Source organism: Monodelphis domestica, chromosome 8 (genome assembly GCF_027887165.1).
Source record: "Monodelphis domestica isolate mMonDom1 chromosome 8, mMonDom1.pri, whole genome shotgun sequence".
Classification (NCBI taxonomy): domain Eukaryota; kingdom Metazoa; phylum Chordata; class Mammalia; order Didelphimorphia; family Didelphidae; genus Monodelphis; species Monodelphis domestica.
In genome coordinates, this window is record NC_077234.1 from 165,851,252 (window position 1) to 165,865,557 (window position 14,306).

The 14,306-nt window shown below is 34.2% G+C and overlaps 1 protein-coding gene and 1 long non-coding RNA gene across 2 annotated transcripts in view; one reads left to right on the plus strand and one right to left on the minus strand.

Moving 5' to 3' along the window:
• The window catches only part of PCCA (propionyl-CoA carboxylase subunit alpha), a 569,394-nt gene that overhangs the window by 94,899 nt on the left and 460,189 nt on the right, over positions 1–14,306 (plus strand). The window lies entirely within an intron of this gene.
• Positions 785–14,306, minus strand: part of LOC130455842 (uncharacterized) — a 52,779-nt gene continuing 39,257 nt past the window's right edge. The window contains exon 2 of the long non-coding RNA XR_008914020.1: positions 785–5,472. This is a non-coding gene — a long non-coding RNA (uncharacterized LOC130455842). The remainder of the gene's footprint in view (positions 5,473–14,306) is intronic.

The window sequence follows — 14,306 nt, forward strand, 5'->3', positions numbered from 1 at the left end:
AATCCCTCAACTAGAATATCAGTTTGGAGTTGACTAGTCCTAAAAATAACAGTTTAGTTTTATTGTTATGTTATATGTCATATAGTATCATTGGCTTCCAACCAATATATTTTAATAGGCACTATCCCAAGCTGATTATATCTTCTATTAATGTGATTGTGATACATATGTGGATAATCATGGGAAATATTAGGAAAAGATTTTAGAGTAGTTTCATGTTTCTTGATTAATTTTTAGATTTTACTGCTTGAAATTTAATCATGTAGATCTCAAAATAGAGAGAATATTTGGGTTTTTTTTATTGTTATGTTTCTATTTATTTTTTTTTTGTTACCATACAATGATTAAACTCAGTGTATCATGCCTTTTGTGAAAACTAAAGTTTTGTGGTTCTGTCTGGTATTTTTATTATAAATTGTAATAACAATAATAAAGTGATTAGTTGATTTTTGCACTTACATTTTGAGTATTTATTGAAAATCTCTTACTTTACCTTTTTTACATTTAAAATGAAAATATAATATATGACACTTTTAACTCATTCTTAAGAAATTTTTTTACAATGGTAGGATATTTTGCTTTTAAGTAAAATTATATATTTTAAGTGACTATAAAGAAATTTTTAGCCTGAAATATGTACTATTTGAAGACTTAACTATTCCTTCCCACTGTAAAAATAATGTGGGCATAAATTTTGGGGATTATGTTTCATCTATAAGAGTAATAATGAGGCCAAAATTTTACTTTGTATCAGTTAATGCAAATAGAGACTTAGTCCCATGTAGTGGTATTGTTTTTATTTTATTTTATTTTTTAAACCCTTAACTTCCAGTATTGATTCTGAGGCAGAAGAGTGGTAAGGGCTAGGTAATGGGGGGTAAGTCACTTGCCCAGGGTCACATAGCTAGGAAATGTCAGAGTCTAGTCTTGAATCAAGGACCTCCAGTCTCTAAGGTCTCTAGACCTGGCTCTCAATCCACTGAGCCACCAAAGTGCCCCAACATATGGTCCTATTGAATGTGAGTTGTGTAAAAATAAGTGTTCTTTATAATTGTCTAAATAATTCATCCAAAACCAGCTAGAAGCAGTTCTTATAAAAGTAACAATTTTCTATAACTTTATTTTGATCAAATAGTTTTTACTTTAAAACTATTTTCTGATCTTTATTTCCGCTCTATGTTCATTTTATTTTTAATAATAAAGTAAAAGAGGCTAGAAGAATGTGACTTATAGACTTGCTGGTAGTTTAATCCTTTTAAAGGAGCTTTGCATTCTGGGAAGATGGTGGAATAAAACAGAAGATTACCTTATTCTTCCAATTTTCCTCCAAATAATTGATAATGGTGCTCCTGAATGACCTTTAAGTAGCAAAAATCATTGAGTGCCAGGGAAAGACAATCATTCAAGGAAGGACAACTTGGGAAGAAGCTGGAATGCGCTAGGTGACAAACTGACAACCAATTTACCTATGGTAGGGCCTGGAAGCATCTTTGTAAGTCACAGTATCAGCATCAGAATGTTCACTGAGCTGACTATGAGATGAGGTTGGGCAGCTGCCTAGGAGATTTTGTGCTGTGACTAGAGTCTGTCTCACTCTGTGGCTGTAGAAGAGGAGAAGCAAACATACATGAATGAGTACAGTTGTGGGAGACAAGAACCCTGGAGAGCAGAATTACTACTTGAGTTTCAAAGACTAATGTCTTCTGGGTGAAATGATATTTGCAATCTCTAGAAAGACCACAACGAGTAAGAATATTGAAGATGACAATGTTTCTAGGGGTCCTATAATATAGAAATTAGAAGAACTTGGAGATCAAAGATACCCAGAGAACTCAGGGAATAATGATAAAAACAAGAAAGGCTGAGAAATTATCCCCACCCCTGTCCCATACAGAGAGAAGAGCCTAACACTGGCATGAAGAATTAAGACATAATCTGCTTAAAAAAAAGGATAAGCAAAAAAGAAAGAACTTAAATATAGATATCTACTTTTGGAAAAAGGTCAGGGTTTAAATTCTGTAGACAGTAAAATTAAAACACCCACTTCCAGAATTTCAAAGAAAAACATAAAATGAACACAAGCCCCGAAAGAGTACTTGGTAGAACTTGAAAAAGAGTTTTAAAACCAAACAAAAGGTTGAGGAAGAATTAAGGAAAAAGTAAAAGCATTGCAAGAAAATAAAGAAAATTATGAAAGAAAGATCAACCAATTAGAAAAAGAGACCCAAAAACTCAATGAAGAAAATACCACATTAAAAATTAGAATTGGGTAACAGGAAATTGCTAACTTCTTAAGAGAACAAAAAGTGAAGAATATCAAAGGAATTAATGAAAAAATATAAAGAAAAGGAGCCCAGCAATACTAGATTTTAAACTGTTAGACAGCAATAATTATCAAAACTATTTGATCTAAGCTAAGAAATTAAAAAATAGATGAGTGGAACAGGACAAACATAGAACAAATATTTGTAAACAAAGGAGCAAAAGATTATCAGATTTATGGAAAAGATAAGAATTTAGGACTAATCAAGAGAGAGCATTATGTGATGTAAAATGGATAATTTTGAAAACATTAAATTAAAAGTGTTTGTACAAATATAGTTAATGTAACCAAGATTAGAACGAAAGCAGAAAATTGGGGGAACATTTTTATAGACATTTCCTCAGATAGCTATCTTGTATAAAATATGTAGAGAACTTTCTCAAATTTATAAGAATATGAGCCATTCCCCAGTAGTTAAATGGTTGAGGTGTGAACAAATTCTCATGAAGAAATCAAAGCCATATGAAAATATGTGAAAAATGCTTTACATTATTATTAGAGAAACATAAATCTAAACAGTTCTAAGGTGAACTCACAACCATCAATTTTGCTACAATGATAAAAGAACAAAATGACAAAAGTTTGAAGGAATGTGACAAAAAATGAGAACACTAATACACTGTTGGTGGAACTGTGAACTGATCCAAATCCTTTTGGAGAACAATTTAGAATTATAGCCAGAGGATTAGAAAATTATGTATATTTTTTGATCCAGCAATGCCACTATTAGATTTATTTCCTAACATGATCAGGGAAAAAGGAAAACAATGTATATGCTCTAAAATATTTTTAGCAGCTTTTTATGGTGGCAAAGAACTTAAATTGAGGGGATGCTCATCAGTTGCGCAATAGTAAATCAAGCTGTGGCATATGATTGTGATAGAGTACTATTTATTGTGTTATAAGAAATGATGAGCAAGTTAATTAAAAACATCTACATGAAATTACGAAAAGTGAAAATGAGCAGAACCAAGTGAATATTTATTATTTTTTCCAATGTATTTGGCAGAATTGTTTTATCTTTTCTTACCCTATGTATTATGAAAATCTCTCATGTTTAAACCTCTCAATACATCAATATTGAGAAAAATATAATTTAGACTTATCTGTGTGAAGACAGCAGTTCTCTGCAAAAAACAAAACATGGAAAGTAACTACACACAGATGTGAACTATACGAAGGGATCATAGTGGTATTCAACCACTAGCTTTCTTTGAAGCAATTTAAACATCAGTAATTCAAGGGAATGAACAGATGAAGACCTTAAATAAGGTGACAAACCTATTAATATAGATCATGCTTCCCAAAACACCACTCTTACTATTTACTCCACTGAGATGAGAACTTGAAAAGGGTATATTTCATAAGCAGCTTTATTCTAATTGGCTTTACATTCCTTTAAAAAAAATCACACACTGGAGTAAGACAGTATAAACTAATACTGCATATATCATCATTTACTTTTCCTGATATGTGATCATTTATAAAGCTTAACAGACTCTTGAAAGGACACTCAACATTCCTGGTGGCATGTTTTACCTTCCTTTAAGGAAAATTTGTGAGAATAATGAAAAACCAACAAATATTTGCATGAACTTGTGATCTGATTACTTAACTCAAAAACTTATATTTTATAAAATGCCAATAGAAGAAAAGAGTACTAAAAGAAACATGTTGGCCTCAGTTTATGGTATTAAAAGATGGTATTTTCTTCTATCAAGTTACTTCCGTTATTCATCATCTTTAGAACCAGCTTTGCTTAAATGCTTAACTACATCAACCCAGTTCCAGCCTCGTGGAAGTTCACCTTTGTGATCTGTTTTGTCTGCTAGTTTCTGTTTCTGGGTTTTTGAAAGCTCTTCTTTTTTCTTACTTGAGGGAGCTGTATTAGGAGTCTCAACTGAAATAATATTGCTTATTGATGTCACAGAATGGACAGGATGATGATTCTCCATGAATTGCTCTTTCTTGTCCTTGGCATATTCAAACAATGTATATGTCATAGCAGTTCTAAGATTAACTTTAACTTCTTCATGGTGTTGTTGAAAAAAGCATTTCTAGATATGATTGGAGCTGTTTGTGGATATGTTTCTGTCCAAGAAACTTCTATTAAGAAGATTTTGGGGGTGATCTGTGGATTCTTTCAATCTCCACTTTCCCTTCTTGTTCTAGGATCTTGGGACAGTTTTCCTTGATAATTTCCTCTAGTATTATGTCCAGGCTTTTTCTTTTGTCGTGGTCTTCTGGTAGTTCAATTATTCTTAAATTGTTTTTGCTTGAACGATTTTCTAAATTGTCTGTTTTGTAAATGAGATGCTTCACATTTCCTTCATTTTTTTCATTCTTTTTGTTTTGTTTTATAGTGTCCTGCTGCCTTGTGAGGTCACTTGATTTTAGTTGTTTTATTCTGGTTCTTAAAGATTGGATTTCATCTCTGGCTTTTTGGTCATCCTTTTCCTTCTGGTCTGATTTTCTTTGAAGAGCGTCTTTCATCCTCTTTACCTCGTCTTTCATCTCCTTTGCCTCATCTTTCATCTCCTTTGCCTCATTTTCCAGCTGGTTGATTTTGGCTTTCAAGACACTATTTTCTTGTTTTAGTTGCAGTGCCTCTGTTTCCAGATGACTTATCTTAATTTTTTAAGTTCTTTTTCCAATTGTCTTCAGCCTCTCTTAGTTGTGTCTTGAGTTCTTCCACAGCCTGTATCCAGTTCGCTGGGATTTCTGGTTTATCATTTGCTGATCTCTCCCCCTCTGTTCCATTTGCTGAGTAGTAGCTGTCTATTGTAGTTTCTTTCTTCTTTTTCTGTTGTTTGCTCAAATTCACCCCTTCTTTCCTCCCTGTATTTGTCTGTGCTCTTGTTCCTCTCATTTTTTTGTTTTTTTGGGGGACTTCTATCACTCTCCCCTCTTGGAGCTTTAACAGAAGATCTCTTGGTGTAGTCTCTGGGGGAGGGTTGTTAGAGGTTTGAGCTTCCCTGTCCTCTGGAGGCTTTTGATTGGCTTAAAGTCCAGCAGTCAATGAGGATGGGTGGGGAGCCTGGGCTTCTCTGCTTTCTGGAGACTTTTGATGGGATTAAGTTCAGCTTGGTTGATTTTGAACTTCATCAGTCATCTGCTTTCTTTCTCCAAAATTTATTAATGGTTTCTTTCTTAAAAAAAAAAAACAACAACCTTTACCTTCCATCTTGGAATCAATACAGAAGAGTGGTAAGGGCTAGGCAATGAAGGTTAAGTGACGTGTCCAGGGTCACACAGCTAGGAACTGTCTGAGGTTGCATTTGAACCCAGGACCTCCCATTTCTGGGCCTGACTTTTAATCTATTGAGCTACCTAGTTACCCCCTTAATGCTTTCTTAATTGCCAGATCTAACAGGTTTTTTAAGTCCTCATTTTTCTCAAACTCTCTAATGCACTGACACTGTTGACTATGCTTTCTAATGGTATAATGTTTTCTTTGTGTTTTTGTGATACTTCTCTCCTATTTATAAACCTAAACATCTTGTCACTTTCTCAATCTGGGTCTTAATCCTTTGAGTAAACTAGCTGCTCCTAGAATAACTCTTGACAGAAGGAATTGTTTCATTCTTTGTAATTGTACCTCTAGCACTTGGCATGGTATATAATAGCTTGTAGGCACTTCATAATTTCTTGATTGAGCTTGAACATGAGGTTGTAGGTTAAGAGACTTATCTGAGTGTATCTGTTCAGCTGGTTTACATTTGATTTCTTTCCTCTGGAGTGATACAGAAATAGATTTTTTAAAAAGGAGTTTAATAAAAATATATTTTGTAAATTTCATAATCTATATTTAAATTTAATTCCTATGTTAACATTACATATTTTAAAGACAAACTTAAAAATACATTTAAAGTTAATTTTTGTGTGTTAGGCATGTATATTTTATAAGTCAGGCATAGTAACAGTAATGACATTCTTTGTTCCATGACTTAGAAAATTTTTTCAATTTGTTGTACATTAATTTCCTTTTCTGTAAAATAAAAGCTGAAAAAGTTATTCTCTAGGCTCTGATTCTAACTCTGAGTCTATTATTTTAAATAAGTTCCTCATGCTATATAATATATGCTTTATAATGGTAGTATTTTTATTATCAGGGCCTCAGACATAAGTATGTTAGTTAACATTGGTTTGTTGTTTTGAAGCACGAACTTTTCAAGGCATCTGATGTTTTTAGAATATCATACAGGACTCTGCTAAGCAATAAAGGCCAAATCTTTATCCTACCTTGCATCATGTTATTGAATAATCTCATAGAGATAGGAAAAATAAAATAGTTTAAATGTGGGTAGTCTTTGTATGTGATCTGGTGAAAAGAAGAGGAAATATAGAGAATGTACCATAAAGTTTGAAATCAACATGCTAGTGTTTTGCATGTGGTTATATAATTTAAAATGTTATTTTAGAATATTATTACTAATAATTTATTTGTTTCTAATTTGTTTATGTTGGTTGAATTGTAGAGTATATTGGTTTTATTTAATATGTGTACCTCTGGGCTACCAAATTTATAAAAGTTTTTGTTATAAAAAGAGGAATTCATATTCTATGCTAACATCTGCCCTTTTCCAGATTTTTTTCTTTGTGTAAGGTACTGCCATTCTTCTGGTTGCCCAAGAGCCTAACTTTAGACTTATCCTGAACTCTTCCTTCTTCTTTAATATCACCTCCAAAATTTCTGTCTTTGGTTTGATGATTTTTCTCAGCTCTTTACTTTTCTCTTTACTTTACCATATATCAGCCTAGTTAGATCCTCATTACCTTTTGATCTAAAATAAGGTAATAGGGAGAGGTGGAGTCCAGATGGCAGCATTGAAGGAGCAGAAATTCAGACCTCTGAAAACCCTTCCTTACTGATCACAAACTGACTGCTCCTATGAGACTGAAAATCAAACCTAACAACAAAACAGAGCCTAGGAACCCTCCTGCTGTACTCAATTCAAAAGGTCTGCCCCTCCAAAAGCTGGAATCTGAGAACACTTGGGTTTAAGGGGAAGGCAGAAGGAAGGTCCCAGGACCCCTCCCCCCCAACCTAGAGCACTAAGCCTCCAGTGGTAGTGGGAACCTCTGGGTGGGCAAAGGCACTGGTCAGGAGTGTGTACCTTGCTATGCCAGGCTCAGAGCATCAAACATAGGTGGCGGGGAAGGAGCTGGGGAGGGACTGCAGAGCTGGCACCTTAGACAGAGCTACTAAGACCCTTCATATTGCTCTAGCCTTCCAGGAGGTTTTGGCCTCAGGGCACATCTAGCCCAACCCAGCTGAACTTAATCCCATCAAAAGTCTTCAGAGATGCAGGAAGCCCAAACTCCAACAACCCTTCCTCACAGACTTCTGGACTTTAATCCAAACAAAAGCCTCCAGAGGACAGGGAAGCTGAAACTACAACACCCCTCCCCCACAGACTGCAGGGAGAGATCTTCTGTCAAAACTCCAAGAGGGGAGACTGACAGAAACCCCCAAAACGGAAAAAATGAGAGGAACAAGAGCACAGACAAATACTGAGAGCAAAGCAGGGGGTAAATATGAGCAAAGAACAGAAAAAGAAGAAAGAAATTACAATAGACAGCTTCTGTACAGGTAATGAGCAAAGAGCAAATGAAACAGATTAGGAGGGATCAGCAAAGGAAAAATCAGAGATTCCAGCAAATTGGGTACAGGCTTTGGAAGAACTTAAAATTCATTTCAAAACACAATTAAGAGAGGCTGAATACAATTGGGAAAAGAACTTAAAAACTAAGATAAGTCATCTGGAAACACAAAATAGTGTCTTCAAAGTCAAAATCAACCAGCTGGAAAATGAGGCAAAGTTGATGAAAGATTAGGCAAAGAGGATGAAAGATGACCTCCAAAGAAAATCAGACCAGAAGGAGAAGGATGACCAAAAAGCCAGGGATGAAATCTAGTCTTTAAGAATCAGAATACAACAACTAGAATTAAGTGACCTCACAAGGCATCAGGACACTATAAAACAAAACCAAAAGATTGAAAAATTGAGGAAAATATTAAACATCTCATTAAAAAAACAGAAGATTTAGAAAATCATTCGAGAAGAGACAATTTAAGAATCATTGGTCTATCAGAAGACCATGGCAAAAGAAAAAGCCTGGACATAATACTACAGGAAATTCTTCAAGAAAACTGCCCTGATATACTAGAACAAGAGGGAAAAGTTGAGATTGAAAGAATCCACAGATCACCTCCTGCATTTAATCCCCAACTGAAAACACCCAGGAATGTTATAGCCAAATTAAAAAACTATCAAACCAAAGAAAAAATATTACAAGGTGGCAAGAAAAAGTCATTCAGATACCATGGAAGCACAGTGAGGTTAACACAGAATCTGGCTACATCTAAACTGAAGGACCAAAAAGGATGGAATGTGATATTCTGGAAAGCAAGGGAACTAGGTCTACAACCAAGAATAAAATACCCATCAAAACTGACTATCTTCTTATAGGGGAAAGTATGGTCATTCAACAAAATAGAAGAATTCCAAGAATTTATAAAGAAAAGACCAGATCTGAACAGAAAATTTGATGTCCAAGCACAGAACTCAAGAGAACCCTCAAAAGGTAATGTAAAAAGAGAGAAAAAAGAAAAACAAAACAAAACAAAACCTTTTTTTAAGAGACTCAATAAGTTAAAAATGATATGTTTCTATAAGAAAAGAGGTCATTGGTAACTCTTAAAAACTGTTATCACCTGGGCAGCTTGAATAATTACACGTAGAGGGAACAGTGGCAAATTGTATAGGATGAAATGACAAGACATAAGTAGGTATATGTATGCATAAATATATATATACATGTATATATATATACAAATATACAACTAGAGCTAAGCAAAGAGGTTAATACTAAAAGAAATGGGAAAAGAAACAAAAGAGAGTAAATTTGTATGTCACAAAGAAGCTCATGGCGGGAGGGGGAAGAACATCAATATACTGGAAGGGTAAAGAGGTTGGAGACAGGAAATACTTGACTCTGATGTGCATTGAAATTGACCTGAAGAGGGAATAACAATCCAATTCATTTGGGCAGAGAATAGATTCGCGCCCAAAAGGGGAGTAGAAGGGTAACAAATGGAGTGGTGGGGAGGGAAACAGTACAAGGGAGGGAGAGGGTGTGGGGTAGTCTTAAAAAGACTGCAAAGAAAATAAGGGGGAGGGGAATAAGAAGGGAGGGTGGAGAAAGGGAGCTAAAGTAAGGTAGGAAACTAGAGGTACTGATTAAAAACAAACATTTGTGTAGAAGGAAATAGTGAAAGAAGAAAAGGCAGGACCAGGAGTAGAAATCAAAATGCTGGGAAATACACAGCTGGTAATCATAACTAGGAATGTAAATGGAATGAACTCAACCATACAATGCAAGCGAATAGCAGAGTGGATTAGAATCCAAAACCCTACCATATGCTGTTTGCAAGAAACACACATGAGGAAGGTAGATACTCATAGGGTGAAAGTAAGAGGATGGAGCCAAATGGGCATCAACTGATAAAAAGAAGGCAGGAATTGCAGTCATGATATCTGACAAAGCTGAAGTAAAAATAAATATACTTAAAAGCAAAAGGGAAGGTAATTACATCCTCATAAAAGGCAGTATAGACAATGAGGAAATATCAGTACTCAACATGTATGCACCAAATGGCACAGCATCCAAATTTCTAAAGGAGAAACTAGTGGAGCTCAATAATGAAATAGATAGAAAAACTATACTAGTGGGAGACCTGAAATTTCCTGTATCTGAACTAGATAAATCAAACTACAAAATAATTTAGAAAGATGTAAGAGAAGTGAATGAAATCTTAGAAAAATTAGAGTTAGTAGATATGTGGCAAAAATAAATAGGGACAAAAAGGAATACAGCTTCTTTTCAGCAGCACATGGTACATTCACAAAAATTGTCCATGTATTAGGTCATAAAACATTGCAAAGAAATGCAAAAGAGCAGAAATACTAAATGCAACCTTCTCAGATCACAATGTAATGAAAATAATAATTATTAAATGTACATGGAGAGGTAAACCAAAATTTAATTGGAAATTAAACAATACAATTCTCCAAAACCGGTTTGTCAACGAACAAATCATAGAAACAATTAATAACTTCATTGAAGAAAATGAAAATGATGAGACATCCTTTCAAAATCTATGGGATGCAGCCAAAGCAGTACTAAAGGGGAAATTTATATCCTTGATTTCATATATTAACAAATTAGGGAGAGCAGAGGTCAATGAATTGGGCATGCAAATTAAAAAACTAGAAAGTGAACAAATTAAATATCCTCAGATGAAGACTAAATTAGAGATCCTAAAAATCAAAGGAGAAATTAATAAAATTGAAAGTCAAAGAACTATTGATTTAATAAATCAGTTTAGAAGCTGGTACTTGGAAAAAAACAAATAAAATAGACAAAGTAATGGTCAGTCTAATTAAAAAAAGGAAAGAAATAAATAAAATTAACAGTATCCAAGATGGAAAGGGAAACCTTACCTTTAATGAAGAGGAAATTAAGGCAATCATTAAAAACTATTATGCCCAATTATATGGCAACATATATGGCAGTCTAAGTGATATGGATGATTACTTGCAAATATATAAATTGCCTAGATTAACAAAGGAAGAAATAGATTACCTAAACAACCTCATATCACAAAAAGAAATTGAACAAGCCATCAAAGAATTCCCTAAAAAAAAATCTCCAGGTCCATATGGATTCACAAATGAATTCTATCAAACATTCAAAGAACAACTAATACCAATATTATACAAACTGTTTGACAGAATAAGCAAAGAGGGAATTCTACCAAATTCAATTTACAACACAAAAATTGTACTGATCCCAAAGCCAGGCAAGTCAAAAACAGAGAAAGAAAACTATAGACCAATCTTCCTAATGAATATAGATTCAAAAATCTTAAATAGGATACTAGCAAAATGACTCCAGCAAGTCATCACAAGGGTATTCACTGTGACCCGGAAGGATTCATACCAGGCATGAAAGGATGGTTCAATATTAGGAAAACCATCCACATAATTGACCATATGAACAAGCAAACTGACAAAAATCACATGATTATCTCAATAGATGCAGAAAAAGCCTTTGAAAAAATAGAACACCCATTCCTATTGAAAACACTATGAAGTATAGGAATAGAAGGGCCTTTCCTAAAAATAATGAACAGTAAATATTTAAAACCATCAGCAAAGATCATCTGCAGTGGGGATAAACTAGAAGCCTTCCCAATAAGATAAGGAGTGAAACAAGGATGCCCATTATCACCTCTATTATTTAACATTGTACTAGAAACCCTAGCAGTAGCAAATAGAGAAGGAAAAGAAATTGAAGGTATTAAAATTAGCAATGAGGAAACCAAGCTATCACTCTTTGCGGATGATATGATGGTATACTTAAAGAATCCTAGAGAATCATCCAAAAAGGTAGTTGAAATAATCAACAACTTTGGCAAAGTTGCAGGATACAAAATAAACCCACATAAGTCATCAATATTTCTATATATCTCCAATCCATCTCAGCAGCAAGAATTAGAAAGAGAAATTCCCTTTAAAATCACCCTAGACAATATAAAATATTTGGGAATCTATCTGCTGAGACAAATACAGGAACTATATGAACACAACTACAAAACACTCTCCACACAATTAAAACTAGATCTAAACAATTGGAAAAACATTAATTGCTCATGGTTGGGATGAGCTAACATAATAAAAATGATAATCCTACCCAAATTAATTTACTTATTTAGTGCCATATCCATTGAACTACCAAAAAACTTTTTTACTGAATTAGAAAAAAACATAAATTTCATTTGGAAGAACAAAGGATCAAGGATATCCAGGGAAATAATGAAAAAAATACAGTGGAAGGTGACCTTGCAGTCCCAGATCTCAAACTATATTATAAAGCAGTGGTCATCAGAACAATTTGGTACTGGCTAAGAGACAGAAAGGAGGATCAATGGAATAAACTTGGGGTAAGTAACCTCATCAAGACAGACTATGACAAACCCAAAGACCCCAGCTTTTGGGACAAAAATCCACTATTTGACAAACACTGCTGGAAAAATTGGAAGACACTGTGGGAGAGATTAGGTTTGGATCAACACCTCATACCCTACACCAAGATAAATTCAGAATGGGTGAATGACTTGAACATAAAGAAGGAAACTATAAGTAAACTAGGTGAACACAGAATAGTATACATGACAGACCTTTGGGAAGGGAAAGACTTTAAAACCAAGCAAGGCATATAAAGAGTCACAAAATGTAAAATAAACAATTTTGATTACATCAAATTAAAAAGTTTTTGTACAAACAAAACCAATGTAACCAAAATTAGAAGGGAATCAACAAATTGGGAAACAATCTTCATAACAAAAACAAAGGTCTAATTACTCAAATTAATAAAGAGCTAAATCAATTGTACAAAAAATCAAGCCATTCTCTAATTGATAAATGAACAAGGGACAAGAAAAGTCAGTTTTCAGCCAAAGAAATCAAAACTATTAATAAGCACATGAAAAAGTGTTCTAAATCTCTTATAATCAGAGAGATGCAAATTAAAACAACTCTGAGGTATCACCTCACACCTAGCAGATTGGCTAACATGACAGCAAAGGGAAGTAATGAATGTTGGAGGGGATGTGGCAAAGTGGGGACATTAGTGAATTGCTGATGGAGTTGTGACTTGATCCAAACATTGTGGAGGGCAATCTGGAACTATGCCCAAAGGGTGATAAAAGACTGTCTGCACTTTGATCCATCCAGCCATAGCACTGCTGGGTTTATATCCCAAAGAGATAATAAAGAGAAAGACGTGTACAAAAATATTCATAGCTGCGTTCTTTGTGGTGGCAAAAAATTGGAAAATGTGGAAATCCCTTCAATTGGACAATGGCTGAACAAATTGTGGTATCTGTTGGTGATGGAGTAATATTATGTTCAAAGCTATAATAAAGTGGGGGAATTCCATGGAGACTGGAACAACCTCCAGGCATTGATGCAGAGTGAGAGGAGTAGAACCAGGAAAACATTGTACACAGAGACTGATACACTGGGGTACAGTTGAATGTAATGAACTTCTCCATTAGTGGCAATGTGGTGATCCTGAACAACTTGGAGGAATCTACGAGAAAAACCACTATCCACATTCAGAGGAAACACTGTGGGAGTAAAAGCATGGAAGCAAAACAGCGGCTTGAATACATGGGTTTAGGGGATATGGTTTGGGATGTATACTGTAAATGAACATCCTAGTGCAAAAAACAACATGGAAATAGATTCTGATCAAGGTCACAAGTAATAACCAATGAAATTTCACATCGGCTGCAGGAAGGGTTTGTGATGGGGAGGGAGAGAAATAAAGTGAGTATTGTAACCAAAAAAAAATGTAATAGTTTATTAATTGATTTCTGTTTCTAATATTTCTCTCCTGAATCCATCTTTCATATAGTTGCCAAAATAATTTTCCTAGGGCACATTTAGGAACAACTTTGGCAAAATTATTTTTAGTATTTTCTTAGATAATATATAAACTCTTTGTGACTATTCACATTCAGATTTAATCCTTGTTTTACAATTTTTTTTTCATATATTTTAATTACTTTCACATATTTAGCCTCTGGCCAAACTAGATAACTTTATTGAATTTGACATTCTCTGTTTTTCTTTTATCATTTGTACAAGTCAATTTTTGTCCCTATTGTCTCTTTAGTGATATTTTTTACCTCTTAGAATTATCTCTATATTTTTCCTTTGCAATATTAAAATTTTGCTTTTATCTATTTTTTAAAAGCAAAATGATCTGTTTGCTATTTTATAACGTTACTTCTTCTGCCTCTATGTAGTATGACCCCCATGTAAGAATGGGAATATATACATCTACCCTGCTTGCTTCCTGCTTACCTTCAGTATTAGCTTATTGCTGTGCTGCTTTGGGAGTGACAAAG